The sequence below is a fragment of the Castor canadensis genome, chromosome 2 (genome assembly GCF_047511655.1).
Source record: "Castor canadensis chromosome 2, mCasCan1.hap1v2, whole genome shotgun sequence".
Taxonomy (NCBI): Eukaryota; Metazoa; Chordata; class Mammalia; order Rodentia; family Castoridae; genus Castor; species Castor canadensis.
The window spans coordinates 34,159,908-34,177,170 of record NC_133387.1 but is presented as its reverse complement, the minus strand read 5'-3'; positions in this window follow the sequence as shown (position 1 = coordinate 34,177,170).

Here is a 17,263-nt window from a genome sequence, read left to right as displayed (position 1 = left end):
GGTTCATTTTTCCCCCTGCCCCCACCCCCTCCCTTACCACCCACTCCACCCCCTCCCTCTGCCCCCCCAATACCCAGCAGAAACTATTTTGCCCTTATTTCTAATTTTGTTGTAGAGAGAGTATAAGCAATAATAGGAAGGAACAAGGGTTTTTGCTGGTTGAGATAAGGATAGCTATACAGGGCATTGACTCACATTGAATTCCTGTGCGTGGGTGTTACCTTCTAGGTTAATTCTTTTTGATCTAACCTTTTCGCTAGTACCTGTTCCCCTTTTCCTATTGGCCTCAGTTGCTTTAAGGTATCTGCTTTAGTTTCTCTGCATTAAGGGCAACAAATGCTAGCTAGTTTTTTAGGTGTCTTACCTATCCTCACCCCTTACTTGTGTGCTCTCACTTTTATCAAAGACATAGCGTTTTGCTAGTTTGAGATAAAGATAGCTCTACAGAGAGATTACTTGCGCTGCTTCCATGCACAGTGTATTGCAACCCACATTGGTTCATCTCTTCACAAATTCCTTTTCCCCTTCCCATAGTGGCCTCTGCCAGTTTAAGATTACTATATTTGCTCTTCTACAGTGAGCACATCAACCACATTCAAGTTTTAGGTTTCCTTTCCTTTCCCTATTCCTCCCGTGTGCATTCTCCCCTTAGTGTATGACCCATGTCCAATAATATTACTGCATTTGGTTTAGGTCTATAATCCACATATAATTTTGAAGCATTATGTTAACTAGTATTTTTAATAAAACAGCTTTATTTTAGAACATGAAATTCACCCCTGCAGGATAACTTTAAATAATGGTAATTATTCTCAACTTGAACAACATAGTTTCCTACACCTCTGTGTGGCTGAAATATAAATCAGATGTTTGCCTTTTCTTCCTATATTTTTTGTCCTATAACCAGCAGACACAATCAAGGGTAAAGCAAAAGTGTAGAAAAGAAATTTTGCTCTAACAATTAAAACAATGTTGAATAGTTACACAGTTATGATACTTCAGCATAATTTCATGCATCCAGATATCCAGGATGTCATTCTGACAGAGAGGGTTTTTGCATTTTCATTCAATAGTCATTCTGTGTGAAATGTGGAGAGCCTTACAGATAATGGGAGAATTTGCTTTTGTGACAAAATGGCAGGAGAAATAAAAAACAGTATTTTAAATTCCGAATCATTCTGCTACTATATTGAAGATTTGTGTACCTACTATATTTTATTGAGTGATAAAAAATTTTCTGTAAGAGAAATTTCTGATATTTAATTCTTCTTTTATACTCTGATTTATACTAGTATTATTAGTATATACATTCAATAAACATTATTTTACCATCATGGGTGGATTAGCTAACCTTCTTACTGAATTCTGATTAAAAGTTTTTTGACATTTTTTCTACTCAGGTATTTCTGATCATACTCAGCATAGTCTCATATAGGTCCAGTAAAGACACACAATTTTACTTGAATAGGAGGTCAGCCTGTCTGGTCACTTAAGATTTACCATTTAGCACTTATATTAAGTATATAGAACTTTAAATGTTGATCATGAAAAGATAGATTATTGCAATAAATACACATCATGAAATCACTTATGTTGTGATATTTTGCATAAATTAGAGATAAAACCAAAGAAGGACCTGAAATAAGGAAGCTTTAAATAGAGGGAAAAAAATCATGCCTTGTAAGAAGAAAAATGCAAAATATATGAACATAGGCATAAGGAAAGAACAAGGACTAGGCTTTTTACACACATGGACATATGAGAATTTATATGACAGTGATAAGTAGTAGCGTATAGACATAAGTGGTGGCCACAAGACAAAGAAAATCACTGCAATTAAACTTCCCAACTCCGTAAGCAATCAGTCTGTTAAGATCAAAGTAGCCCATCAAGGTCAGGGAATATCAGGATGTTTTGAAGTCTGCCTCTCACCTAATGTTTAATTCTCTCTTTACTCAAGAATAAGCCACAACCTAAATGGCAGTTGGCCTAGGACTAGGAGTTTCACTTGGGTAATTTCTCTAATTTAACAATATAAAGGCTCAAGAGCTGCACCTTAGGTATCAGATAGACCAGAGGCTGAGAATTTTATATAGGTAATCTAATTTAATAAGAAAAAGATCTGACCCAGGAGCCATCCTCGGGATCAGAAGGACCTGGAACTGAGAATTCCTTAATAATATTCCAGCTCCAAATGGTGATACTGTCTTACTCTAGGGAAGACCCACTTTCAGTCTATTGAAAGTATATTCTTGTCCCAATAAACCTTACTATCATTTTCACTATATTTTCTTGAAAGAGTTCTCTGTCACTGAATACAAGGAAGGAGGTTGATATCAATGCTAAACTTTCTAAGAGCAAGAGGTCAGATTATGTGTCATGAGAGAATATTGGATTTGAATATGAACAGTTTGAATAGCAGTGATCTTTTGGACCAAACCATCAGTTAAGCACATTTATATAATTGCATTAACCAATTTATTTAAAAAATAACACCTTCCAGATAATATATTGATTTTTTTGTTTTCCCAATTCTTTTTTTTTAAATTGTGTCAGAATTATGAAGGGCTACTCAATATGTAGCCATTCTGATATATCTCCTCTGTCAGTCTCTATGAAACTGTACAGTCAACTATACAAAATCACAACCACAATTAAGTCTAAATGCAGTCACATGCATGTATTTATGCATATATATGCGTATATGTATATAATGGTTTGAAGACAAATGTTTCCAAAAGGCTTATGTGTTGAAGACTTGATTCCCAATTGGTGCTGTTATTTTGCAACATGCTAGAAATTTGAAGAAGTGTGGGCTAGATTGATGAAATAGGTCACTGGGGGCATGTCTTTGGAGTATATCTTGCCCTGGTCCCTTCCTGAATTGCCCTTTCTCTGCCACCTGTCCACTATGACCTGAGTCACTTTGCTCTATTGTACACTCCCTATTCCCTGCCTCATTACAATCAGAAGCAATGGAGCTGGCCAACGATGACCCGAAACCTCTGAAACTGTAAACCAAAATATATATTTTCCATTTTTAAGTTATTAATGTCACATATTTATTACAGATCATTGGGACGAGAGGGCTGGGGACATGGATCGAATGGTTGAACATCAGCCTAGTAATTGCAAATTCCTGAGTTCAACCTCCATCATACAGTCCCTCCTCCCCCCAAAAAAGTTGTTGGGTATTGGTGTAATCCTAGTTACTTGAAAGGCAGAGATTGGGAGGATCATGATTGAGGGCAAATAGAATGTGAGGACCATGATTAGCAGCAAATAGTTCATGAGACCACATCTCCAAAATAGTTCATGAGACCAGAAAAAAATGGTCTGGAGGTGTGACTCAAATGGTAGAGTACCTGCTTTGCAAGCATGAAGCCCTGAATTCAAACCCCTGTCTACCAAAAAGAAAACTGGGACCAGAGAAGTGGGGTTGTTGCATGTTAGCTGCTTTTAGCTAGGTTTATGTTCAAAATTATAAGCAAAAAGCAGAGAGAAAAGGCTTGAAAATGTGCAGTTTGCCAAGACAAAAAAAAAGCTCTATAAAATTGAGGACATATGGCAGATCTATGTTTAGATTTTTAAGAAGCCTCCAAATTTTTTTCCATATGATCCAGCAATACCACTCTTGGGGATATACCCAAAGGAATGTGACACAGGTTACTCCAAAGGCACTTGCACACCTTTGTTTATTGCAGCACTATTCACAACAGCCAAGTTATGGAAACAGCCAAGATGCCCCATTATTGATGAATGGATTAAGAAAATGTGGTATTCATACACAATGGAATACTACTCAGCCATGAGGAAGAATGAAATCTTACCATTTGCAGGTAAATGAATGGAAATGGAGAACATCATCCTGAGCAAGGTTAGCCAAGCACAGAAGACCAAAAATTGTAGGTTCTCCCTCATATGTGGACTTTAGATCAAGGGCAAACACAACAAGAGGATTGGACTTTGATCACATGATGAGGCGAGAGCACACAAGGGAGGTATGAGGATAGGCAAGAAACCCAAAAAAAAGAAAAAAGATAACATTTGATTTCCTCAATGCAAAGGAAATAATGCAGAAACTTTAAAGCAACAGGGGCCAATAGAAGAAGGGGACCAGGCACTAGAGAAAAGGTTAGTTTGAGAATTAATTTAGAATGTAACACACATATGTACAGGAAAGCAATGCAAGTAAATTCCCTGTATAGCTATCCTTATCTCTACTAGCAAAAACCCTTGGTCTTTCCTATTATTGCTTATACTCTCTCTTCAACAAAATTAGAGATAAGGGCAAAATAGTTTCTGCCTGGTAGCAAGGGGGTAGCAGGGGACAGGGAGGGGTGGGGAGAAAAGGAGGGGTCTGGGGAAGGGGGGAGAAATGACACAAACATTGCATGCACATATGAATAAAAGAAATTAAAAAATTGAGGACAAAGGAAACATATATGAGAAATCAAGTACTTTGTTTGTATCTAGACAGTAGGTAAAAGGCCTTGAGGTTATCTCAGAAACTGGCCCAAGACTCCACCAACAGGTTTAAGGGGTAAAGGTACTAGCTTTGTAAAGAGTGCTTCTTTGGGGTTCCCTGCTAGCATAGGGCCTTAGAGGAAAATGTTGCCCAATATTCAGCTGAGTACCCAGAGGCTTCTATAGCCTTGATATGAAGCCCAACTGCTTCTCGTACTGATAGCAGACCTTGTTGTGGCCCATGAGTTGCTTCTTTTGCAGACATAATGAAATGCAAGTGTCAGGAGGTCATAGATGCTTCTACACAAATTCCAAGTTTTATGTTTTGGGAATTATCCATTCTCTTACTTTCTTATGCTTCCTCACTGGCCAGACTTTTTAAGTGTTTTCTATTGATTCCTCCCTTACATTAATGTTTTCTTTCTTAATACCACTTGCTTTTATCTGAAATTATTTTATGCTTTACCTATAATAATTGTTCATTGCATCTTCACATTAGCTTTCACTAATGTTTCAGAGCACATATAGAAACACCTGTATAACACAACAGTATAATTTGTTTCTCGAACCGGATTGCAGACTTCTGGACCTCATCACTCAAGATTTCATCCCATAATCATTCACAAGAGAAGGAAACCTAGATGAAGTCTCAAAATAACACTGAATCTGAATTTCTAAGAGTAAGCTCAGATGCGGTGATGAGTTAAACTGTCTCTGTTTTATACCTATCCTGACAGAAGATACTATGCCCTTGGATTAAGAAAGGGTGTTAATTACTCAAAGCACAAAAGCAGCAAGAGCAGTATTTTACTTAGCACTGCTTCCCATACCTCACTTTCCAAAGAGCAGTTTGAATAAGGGCACTATGTGCTCAGAGTCTGAATTTTAAGAGTTTCTGAGCTTTATATTCTGTTTATACATCTTCTCATCCTCTTTACCTGAGAAAAAAGAAGGTTACTCACTGAGGAAATTTCCTCTTTGAAAGAAGAGAATGGCAACTCTCAGTTTACACTCTTGGGATGTAAGCACATGTTTATAGGAAGGGAAAGGAGAGGATTTTTATCATTCCAAAGCTTTTCAAGTGGGTCTCTTTAGGGAAACACTTTCCCAATCTTTTAACATATGTTTCAGGTCAAAGACACACTTTTTTCAAGCATTTCTACCATGCAGAAAAGTGAAAATATTAAAGGTAAAGTTTTCTCTTAAGAGATTCATTCCTTATTTCCCACAGTATTATAGCCTTTGGTGATATTACCCATGTGTGTACCATTACAGCAGTCTCTCGGGATAATCTAATACCAGCTAAAATAAAATCCATTTGGTTCATTTTACACAGCATTTTATTAAAGCTAGTGTCTGTAGGACACTGGGAATCAGAAAGAGGTCAACCTGTAGAATAGATCTCAGGCATACCCTCATACCCCCTACCCTGAACCTATCCAGCCAAAGCAATCCCATAATCATTAAAATGGAAGGTTTTTTTTTTCTCTTAAGTTTCAGTGCTTACTATTCCACTTGTTTTTAGACATTATTCCAGATACAGAAATATGAAACAGCATAAATTCTGTCTTGGCCTAAAAGAAAGAATCCTAGGGAAATACTGTCACCCATGGAAATTCTGGGTAGTTGGCTAACACTTACCGGGATGCATTTCAGTGTTAAAAGGCTATCATGATCACTTCAGATAAGCTCAGTGACATATTTTACACCACCTTTTCAAATTGAACAAAAACCGTGGTAGATAATACTTCCCATACAGTGTGCCTAACTAATGAGTTGTTCACCTCTCTGGAAAATCATCTGAATTATTGAAGGGAGGACCAATTTAGAGAGAGCTCTAGAGTAATCTGAGAGATGGATTTAATATTCCCCCTTAAACATTATTGAAATAACCTTTAAAATGCAAGTCATTATGATTTTCCTTTGGTTTTTTTTTTTTTTTTTTTGCTGTTGTTGTTTCTTTTTTTGTCATTTGTTTGTTTTGCAGTACTAGGAATTGAACCCAGGGCCTTGTACTTGGCATGTGAGTGTTCTACCACTTGAGCTGTACCCACAGCCTTTATTGTCATGTTTTTAAGAGGAAGGAAACATATGACTTCTAAACAAAAAGAATAATCAAGTGGGTATGCATGCTGTCTCTGGAAACAATTATTCTTTATAATTTTGAAACTTCTAGGTTAGAAATGTAGTAAGAAATCTAACTTGTCAATACAACTAATATGACATTTTTGAAATCCCTGTGGAGGCCTTAGCTGGTTGGAAAACTTGTGGGTCCCACTTTAGTCTGAGTCCAATTTGTGTCTTAAAGAAACTGCCTCAGGAAAGTCAGTGCAATCAATCCTGCTAATACACATCAGTGGGGTGGCATTGTTTTATCATGGAATTAATATGGGAGGTTTTAGAAGTGTTATGCACACCCGCTGTGTTACCCTGATCAGAGATGATGTAAAGGAGATAGTTGGCTCAGCAATATACACTCAAAGCACTTATGAGTGTCTGAAAAGGCTGAACCAAGGCATTTTTCTATGGATTGAAACCTACACTCATACACACACACACACACACACACACACACACACACACCCCAAACCTATGCTTATTCCTTCCCTGAGTGTCTCCATTTCTGATCTATCTCCACATACAGAAAATGTGAATTCTAGAACACACAATTTCATCTCTCCTTGAATCATGCCCTACTGTTACCAAGACCTTTCATCTTGTTAGGTACAAGACCCAAAGGCATTTTCCTAAAATTTAATCAGAATTAAGTCAGAATCCCTAAAGATCTCTCTTTGCCTCTTCGCTATTCAGACAGTGTGCCAATTTGATGGTATAGTTTAAGCTAGAAGAATTATGCTTAAGAATGGCCACCAAGGAATCTTCAAATTTTAATGTTGCTCTGATCAGCTTTTATCATCTCCAGTCTTTTGTCTTCATCATTTTTTATTGGTGTATATTAATTGCACACAGTAAGGAGCTTCATTATAATATTGCCATACCTGCATGAAATGTATTTTAATAATACCCCTCCATTACTCCCTCCTATGTCTCTCTCTTTCCCCTTTTTCTCTTTCCCTTCTGTCTTCCTAGTGGTCCATCCTCCACTCATGACTTCTGTTTTGGTACTCGTTTTTCTCCACAATCACAGAAAACTTCCACAAATCACAGAAAACATTAGGTATTTGTTTCTGTGAGAATGGTTTATTTCACTATGCTTTATCACTAAAGTAGATAAAATAATCTCTTCCTGGGATTGACTTGGTACTCAAACAGCTTTACTAAAATGTGTGTTTCTAGAGAAGATGAAGGAAGCAGAGACAGATTATAAATTCATTGTATAGAAACATTTTCATACAGCACAAATAGAAATCTGAATATATTGAAAAGATTTATATCAGGGGCCAAAATAGTATATTCAAAGTTAGGCTATTAGTAACATGAAAAAAACAAAATTTAACAGTTAAGTGCCATAAATAATCTCAACATGTGGATGAGGAGCTAATGAGTCAGCATGGACAGGGTAACACATTCCATGCAATGTGTGTTCCCAACAAAGGATTACATCGATCCTTTTTTTTTGAAACTTGTACCTGGGGTAGAATTGTCTGCTCCTTAGAGTTCTGCCCTTTCTACTCAGACTCTACCAAGAGGCATGTGTCATAATCTGAGTTGACCAAGATAAAGCATGAATTTTTCAGCCCCAAAACCCAGAAGACTATCGTGAATCAGCTATTCTAGTTCAATTGGGGTTCAGTAATAAACAGTTTCTTTACAAAAGTAAGAATTTTATTATTTGTGCCCAAACCAAAGTCTCAAATGAAAGAATTACCTCCTTGTGAAGACAGACTCCATTCGGTTGCTATTTTCCTTTCCCAGAGGCTTTCATAGGTATATAATCATTATCCTCAGAGTCTTGTTATGTCCCTAGTTCCCAAACATTTCAATAAAATGAGAATCACCCAGGCTAAATCCCTATCCACCAACTTGGGAAAAAGGACTTGTCTTATCTCACCAACACACTTCAGTACTTACTGCTCACTGCAGTCAAACTAGAACTCACTCCTGAAACTTATAATATTGAAAAAAATCATTCAGCATACACACATACACACTGGTGCCTCAATATATTCAGATACAGAAACAAAAACATCAAACAGGCTCTAAGTTTTCCATTCAAAAATTCATTTAGTCTTTTGTTGTTACTGCAAATTTGTAGGGTCCACTTATTTCAATGTGCAGGCTCCAGATATGATAAGTACCTGCACTGGACTACTTTCTTTTTCTTTAATTCCCTGTACATGCTACTGTGGCTGTGCTTTAATGTCCTTGACACATTTACTGACTTCTGAACAAAATATTCCTTTTACCTATAAGAACTTGGGCACCTGCTTGAACAAAGGTATAAAAATATGACATTCCATAAAAACTGAGAGTATAGTCATGGTTACCAGAAACCATGGAGAGTGGGAGAGATGGGGGAAAGTTTAATCAATGATACTAAGTTATGGTCAGATAAGAACAAGAAGTTCTCATGTGTTATTTCAGTCTGGAGGCCATAAATAACATTGTACTATATATTTCAGAAAGCTAAAAGAAAGATTTTTGAAAGTCTTCAAGAAGAAATGATAAATGTTTGAGAAGATAGATTTGTTTCACCTGATTTAAACATTAAACAATGTATACATGTATCAAAGTATTGCTAAAGTTCAATCTTTATGTTTTTATGTGTTAGTTAAAAACAATTTAAAAAATTTCAATGGCAAAGACAAAAATTGTGACTTTCTTCTCCATAAAGTTCTTGCAACATATGCAGGACTAAAGCATGTGGGGCCTTAAAACCTCTTTGGGGCAGGGAAATCTTGTTTCCAACTCTAATCTTTTTTTGTCATTTCACATTTTTATTATCATAGTATTGTTGTATCGGGGTACATCGTGACATTTACTGAAATTCTTTCAGTGTATCATAGTTGAATTCACCCAACCCATCATTCTCCTTTATCTGTCTCCTCCTCTCATTACTGGAACAGTTTCAACAGTTCTCATTTTTCCATTTTCTTGCATTCACCCTTCCATACCCTTTCCTTATATCCTCACCCCTCCCACTGGTAAGAACTCCCAGGCAGGACCTATTTTACCTTCTTATTTTCCTTTTTTGGAAAAAAAAAAAGAAAGCAATTTTGTTTGTTTAAGATATCTATACAGGGAGTTTCATTGTGACATTTTCATGTATATAAGTATTGTAACCTGAATTGATTCATCCCTTCTATATTTCTCCTTTCTACCTTCATCCCCTTATTATGGTGATTCAACCATATTCACCTTCTTAACTTCCTTCTTTTACTCTCCCTCTTCCATTAGTGACATCCCCTTTGCATAACCTTTTTGTCATAATATTACTTATATGTGTATTTTGTCTATCTCCACATATGAAAGAAAACATGTGGCCTTTATCTTTCTGAGCTTGGCTTACTTCACTTATCATAATGTCCTCCAATTACATTTCATTTACCTTCAAACCACCAGGTTTCATTCTCCCTTGTGGCTGAATAAGACTCCATTTTGTGTGTGTGTGTGTGTGTGTGTGTGTGTGTTATATTTTTAATCCATTCATTACTTATAGGGCATCTGGGTTGTTTACATAACTTGGCTATTGTGAACACTTCTGTCATAAACATCAGTGTGCAAGTGAATCTATGGAATCCTGACTTACATTGATTTGTCCACCCCTAATCTCAAATCAGCAGCAAGAATAGAGGAAGAGATAATGGGAACTCTGAGGAAGTTTCTACCTAGCAGTAACAAAATGAATTTACTTTCAGGTTCAAAGTTGAAGAAGTTGCTCATGCTCAAAGGGCAACATTTTTGACTTGCTCAGTGCTCTGTATTAGCTTTAAGAATTCTTCGACTTTTTATGTTCTTATATTGAGGAAATAGGAAATAAATGCACCACTGGGATTGCTTTTGACCAAAGTAGCCTTAATGTTGTCCTTATCTTGAACTTTAGCTAGGTGTTTTTCCTGCTCTCCTTTTTAAACATGTATTTACTCTAGAAAACTTGTAATTACTAATAATTTCTCTATTATTTTGAAATGTAAATGAATATCCTGTCAGTGTTAAAACTGAGTAAAGTCTCTGTCAGGCACCTGGGGACAGCCCTTTGAATATAATCATCTAGAATGATAGGACCTTATCTCCCACACCCTACAGAAAGGCAGGAGTCTTATTTTGATGTGTCAATTAACAAATGCAGATCTCCTAATTACATTAATTAGTTCCTCTGTCATAACTTTCAGGGTTTTTTTCAGTAGCCCACCAGTATTTACAAACCTTCCCACCTTTTGTTTATGTGGATCTGTGGTAACTTTCTCCTCCCTATTGTAATCATCTTGAATAAAATATTTCCAGACTATTTAGCTCTAATCAGTGAAATGTTTGTATACTGGTTTCAACCCACCTCCCAGTACTGACTTTCTCCAAATCACCCACATTAGCAGAAGCAAAGTGGAGAGCTACATATTCTCTAGCATCCTCAAATTGGTCAATCCAAATACCTCTTATTTATCTCTTCCAAATGGTTACATCTCTCACAGAATGCCATCCTTATCACTAAAGTTAGAAACTGGGAAGACCCTCCTAGCAAGATAACAAGTTAGCCTAATGGCATTTTGGGTACATATACTGACAGAGGTATGCTGTTTTATTACTCATAGAAAAACAATCACTACAATGGAATTTTAGCATCAAAATTCTTACAAAATAATACAAACATAAATTGCATTTTGGTTGCACATGTGGTACACTGTATCACAAGAGTAAAATCTTAAAATTTAAGAGACTGTCTGTTTTCATATGGATAGATTGATAGGGAGACAGATAGGTAGGTGTTAGAGCAAAAGTTGGATAGACCGCTGGGAAAGGGAGAGATGGAAGAAGGTGGCTTTTGGTTTATTTACTTGGAAATAAAGCCAATGTCTCCAGAGAAGGAAGGAAAGAGAAAGATAAGCCTTACATATGCAAATCTCTCTATGGGGTCTATTTATTTCTTTATGTATTTATTTATTTTTGTATGGTAGTTGATGGTTTGAACTCAGAACTTTGTGCTTGCAAAGCAGACATTGTACCACTTGAGCCATGCCTCCAGTTTTCTCTGCTTTCTATTAGAAGACTTACCTCAAATTTCCAATGTATGCTTGCTATTCACCATTCTTCCTTGTCTAAAGTAAAGCAAAATTGTCTAGAAATAATTATCTTCCAAAACCAAGCTAATACTGAAGTTAACTTTCACTCATCAAGATGTATTATTCCCCTCATTACTCATTAAAAGTCATGGATTAAGAAGAAGACCATAGGATACTTTCCTCATGTTAAATATTCAAACTGTTGAAATATTCTGTCACCATAACATGTTTAAGGTAGATAGCTAAACTTTGGGGAGATTATTAGACTGTTTACTTTCAAATCCATTTTAAAATTTATCCAAAATATATGTAAATATATAAATATGACAAAACAATCAAAACAAGTTTGAAAATAGAGCATATCTGAAAGTTATTTTATATGGAATATATCTGAGGAGTGTTTGTAAAGTTAGTTAATAAGGATTAATAATGAGACTAAGTAATTTAGAATATATGTTTCAAGCAAAGTTGGTTTAGCATACATGCTCTTATTTTGATTGCCACATAGATATGAAATCATTTGCGCACATTAATTTAAAATATACTCATATCTTATAAAAATAACTTATATGACTATTCAACTCCACATTTGTTCATATTAGTTAAATCTACTAATGATTACATATTTATTGCTTTAAATAAATATTGCAAAAATTAAACATCACTATTCTTAACAGTCCTCAATTAGCAAACTACTGGGGAATCTTTTTAAAATAATTTAAATTCATATTATCAGAATTGAATGCAAAGAACTTTCTACCTTGTCTAGTAAGGATACTTGTCTTTCAATCTCATTCTTTGTAAATACTATTTTCAGAATAATTGACTCTTCCATCCTGCATTTCTCTTTGCTTTTAAGTCTATGCTATTTTATCTGCTTGCATGGAACTTTTAGTTCCCTGTATTTTCTTTCCATTATTGTCAAAGATTTGCATATTATCTCTTCATTGTCCATTGTTAAAAGCTCTAAATAAACTCAGTTCTCTATGTGGAGGACACTCCCCAGCTCCAAATCAACCCTTTTCTCAGCAACAGGGGTCTGACACCTCCTCATTTTCACATTTACTTACTCACAAAGTGTGTTACTTGCTTCCATTTAAATTCCTTGATGGCAAAGTCTTCTTCTTTCTGCATTTTTTGAATGCCTACTGTAATGATTGACTCTCAGAGACAGCATGCAGAAGTTAGATTTCAATGTTTGAATAAATTAGAAATTAGATACATTTTCAAAGAAATACAGAAATAAACAGGATTTTAACAGCATCTCAGAAACTGAAATAAGGACTTAAATAAAACTCCAGAACATATACTTCTACATGCCAAACAAATAGCCAAAGACAAATAATCCTTGCAAACAATTTGTTCCTTGTAAAAAGGCTATTTAATCTGCAGTATGGGGAGTTGAGATCAGCAGCATAAATTCTAAACTACAATTGATACAACATTACATTTTGGGTATTTCAATGGCAATTTTCAAAATTAAATGATCCTTCTTTAGGTATTGTCTCTGTGTGTAAAACTTGAGTACTTCAATATATGCATGGGTTATACATATAATCCAAAAAATTAAAAATATGTATATGTTAAATAATTTTTTAATTACTTTACTATCTAATATTTGAATGAATTTAAATAATCTTGCCATTCCAGATGAATATATTCTTAAATTTCTATGGGCAGCTTATACTTCAGCTCTGTAAGTGGTCTGTCCAAACATTTTATTATAAGCCTGTACTTTTTTGTGATATAACTTTATAAGTATTTGTGCAAATTACATCTTCTGTTATCTTGGCTGGAACTGCTGCCTTTGCAACAAATAATGAAATTTATACCTCAATATGAAAGCCTTTTTAGTTTGGAACAGGCATCAATCTTTTTTTGCATTCTATTTGCCACTTATATGAAGTCTCTCCCAAACACAAATGAGGCTGTTCTTTAAATTCTTGACTCTGTAAAATGAAATCTTCAAGGTAATTGCTGAGGTTCAAAATGAGCTAACCAATAACCTACAGACTAGGTATCCATTGTCACTTCCCTAGGATCATTTCTTCAGCCATAGACTGTTATAAAATCACATTTAACTCAAATTCTGGGGTTAACTTTATTATAAAAGTGAATACATGTTGACGGCAAATAAATGAGTACATGCTCCATACAGCTAAAAGAACAAAGGATAAAGAACAAAAGTAAAAATTGTAAAGTATCCATAGATATAGACAGATGAAAACAGTTATTTACATAATAGCAAGTGTGTTATATACATTAATTGGTTGAATTATGTTTCTGCAAATATATGTGTTACTGAGTAACAGAATATGTATATTCTGAGAGTTGGGCTCTTAGACAATTTTACCATTGTACCAATATCACAGATGGTGCAGATCAACCATTTGATGTGGTTTCTTGCACCAATCAAGAGACATGGTAAATAGGAGATATGTTCAGCTGTGACTGGTATAACACAGTATACTGTTTTCCGGTAAACTTCTAAGTGAATGGAATACAGTAATGATAAAAATGTACTATAGTAAATACATATATATTTTTGTTCTAGATTAATGTTTATTGTTCAAGCTATATATCCTCATTTTTAATTTGTTTTTAAATATTTATAAGAAATGTTAATTTCACGAAGAAGTTTCATTGTGATAGTTCCATACGTGCTTGTAATGTAATTTGATCAAGTTTATGCCTTCTGCATCCCCTTTTTAAATGATTTTAAGATGTTTCAGTATTCTATTTTCATACATGTGTGTAAAGTATTTCACAAGTACATAAATTATTAATGGTTATTTATGATAATTATCAACTTTACCTACTGCACATAGCTGTGTGGCTGTATTTTTATGAAACATGCAGCTCCCTAGGTGTGTTTGTAACAACATCTCCATATACATGTGAGTAATGACCTTGCAGTAAGCTGTTACAACAGCTACAAGTCATTTGGTGGCCAAAATTTTTCAGCTCCACTATAATCTTTTGAACTGTGGTATAAGTGGTTTGTTGAACAATACAACATTGTTTGCAGTGCATAACTGTACTTAGCAAAGAATTTTGAAAAGCTATCAAAACATTTTTAATTTCCCCAGGCATAAGTATTTTTTCTCTGAACACAAGGGAGAATACCACTAATACTTTCAGAATTGACTCTATGTAAGTAATAGAATGCATTGTTTTAGACATTAACTGATGCATTACTGCTAGAGTGTGTAGAAGATAAGCTATGCTATTAATATAGTCATGTCTTAAGCTTTCTTCACTAATATCTTTTCAAATTTCCACTATTATTATAATTCAACATTACTAGAAATGGTCCAATTAATGTAATTTATACATAGTAATAGAAGATGCTGGAGAGTGGTTCAAGCAGTAGAGCGCCTGCCTAGCAAGCATGAAGCCCTGAGTTCAAAATCCAGTGCTACCAAAAAAATAGGCATAAATATTGTAACCAAAAAATTTATCATGTGTTAAGTCTTTTACTAGTGCATGTTTTAGATATACAAGAAAATTAAATTATAAACTTTTAAATTATATGTTTCTTATAAGCACCAAGATAAATACATTCAAATAAGTTTAAATTGCGTATAAGATAAATATTCTAATGTGAATTTATACATTCATTATAAAGCACGTCACAGTTCAAGCCTTTAAACTGTTTACACTCTTTCTAATAACAGTTTCTACTCTCAGGACTATGTAAGTAGGTTAGCATTCATCCACGCATTAACATTAAATCACTCTTCTCCCTTCTCCCTGCGTGAATAGTTAATAGTCAAAAAAAAAAAAAAACTTTCCTGAACAATGGTAAGCCAAGATGTTGAATGTGGCAACGCAAATAATAGTGGAATAATGTCAACCATGACCCTTCTCTGTCCACGTGCCCATCACAGGGAAAATTTACTCCTACAGTAGAATACCCAATGGAGACAGGAAACCAAAGGTGAAAAATAGAAGAACAAAAGTTAGAGAGAGAGACGAGGGGGAGACCTGGTAAGCTCACTATGAAGTTCAGATCTATTCGGTTTCCTACACTAATTTATCTTTTAATTTAGCTCAGAAGTTCTCAGGAGTTTTTCCATTTACTTATTATTTTTGGGTAAGTTTTTTTCCCTGTAAGTTTTTATCACTGTCTGAGTCCCAGAACATTCTGTACACATTAAAAATAGAGACATGAGCAAAGAAACAGAGAGGTAAAGACAGAAAAACCATGAACATTGCTTCAATGCATATCTGTGACTCATCACTACAAATAAAATGCAAAATTTATAAAATATTATATTATACATGAATAAAACAGAATTATTAAGAGGATGATATAAAACAATTAATGGTAGAATTCATAGTTGACACAAGAAGCAAGAAAATGGATTTGTAGTTAAAATAGAGATTCAGCTTTATCTGTTATAAACTTACATTGTAGGAACACAGGGGTTTGATGATATTTGCTAATGTTTATGGATTAACTATTTTAAATTAACAATACTTGTATTGTTATATATATAATTAAGACTATGTTAACTATGAAATACAGACCTAACCCATTGTTATGGCACATGCTTATAGTCCCAACAACTCTGGAAACAAAGGTAGGAGGATTGTGGTTAGAGGCTAGCCCAAGGAAAAGCACAAGACCCTATCTAAAAGTAAGCTAAATTATAAAGGGCTGGATAGCACAAGTGTTACAGTTCTTATCTACCAAGTGCAAGGTCCTATATTCTAACCCCAGTTATACAAAAAAACAAGTTGGAGACCTAGGGAAAATAACACTGAATGATTGGGGTATAGACATGTGCTCTAAGTTAACTAAATGAAACTCTCCAGCTTTGATACTCCAGAAAGAGAAGTGGAACCTTTGAAGATCTTTCCATCTACAACTGAGCATGGTTATGAGATCTGTGCTGCCTTTGAATCCAGGGTATAAAATGCATGATTTTTTTGTAACTTGAATGTTGATATTGTTTTCCCAAATTTCCTGTCACTATACATTGTTCACACACCTCAGGTGGCTGCTCCATACAGGAGTCCATACATTTAATTTAGGTTAAGCGGGGATAGAACTGGTAATTCTCCCATTGCTGTGGTTTTAATTTTCTATTCCCTAGTGATTATTATAAACCAAAAAATTATATCACCATACTTTTATTTTCAGTTTAAGCCAAACAGGCCAAAGTGTTTCACCTTCTTGTACGGGCTTTTGCTATAGACTTCATGTTTATAAATCATAAATAAACTTATTATATATAATTTTTATATAGAAAATGTTTTATAATATTTATTATATATATTTATTATATATAAATAAAGAACATTCCTCCACCAGTCTTTTGTGGTGGTTTCTAACTTTGCATTGAAGATGTGTAATTCAATAGTCCACTACTCATTTTCCTATACAGATAAAATTCTTTAAAGTTTTAAGGAAAGAATGAAAGGGAGACTAAAAGGATTCATAAAGCCACTAGCTATCCAGAACTATGTCTTCTGATCACTATGTATAGGTTATCAACTACATTGGTTGAGTGCATTGATTTATTCATTAATCAATATCAGAAAGGAGACATAAATAAAGCATTCCATAGTTGCAGCCTGAAACTATTTTGGGACACATATTAGTCTATTCA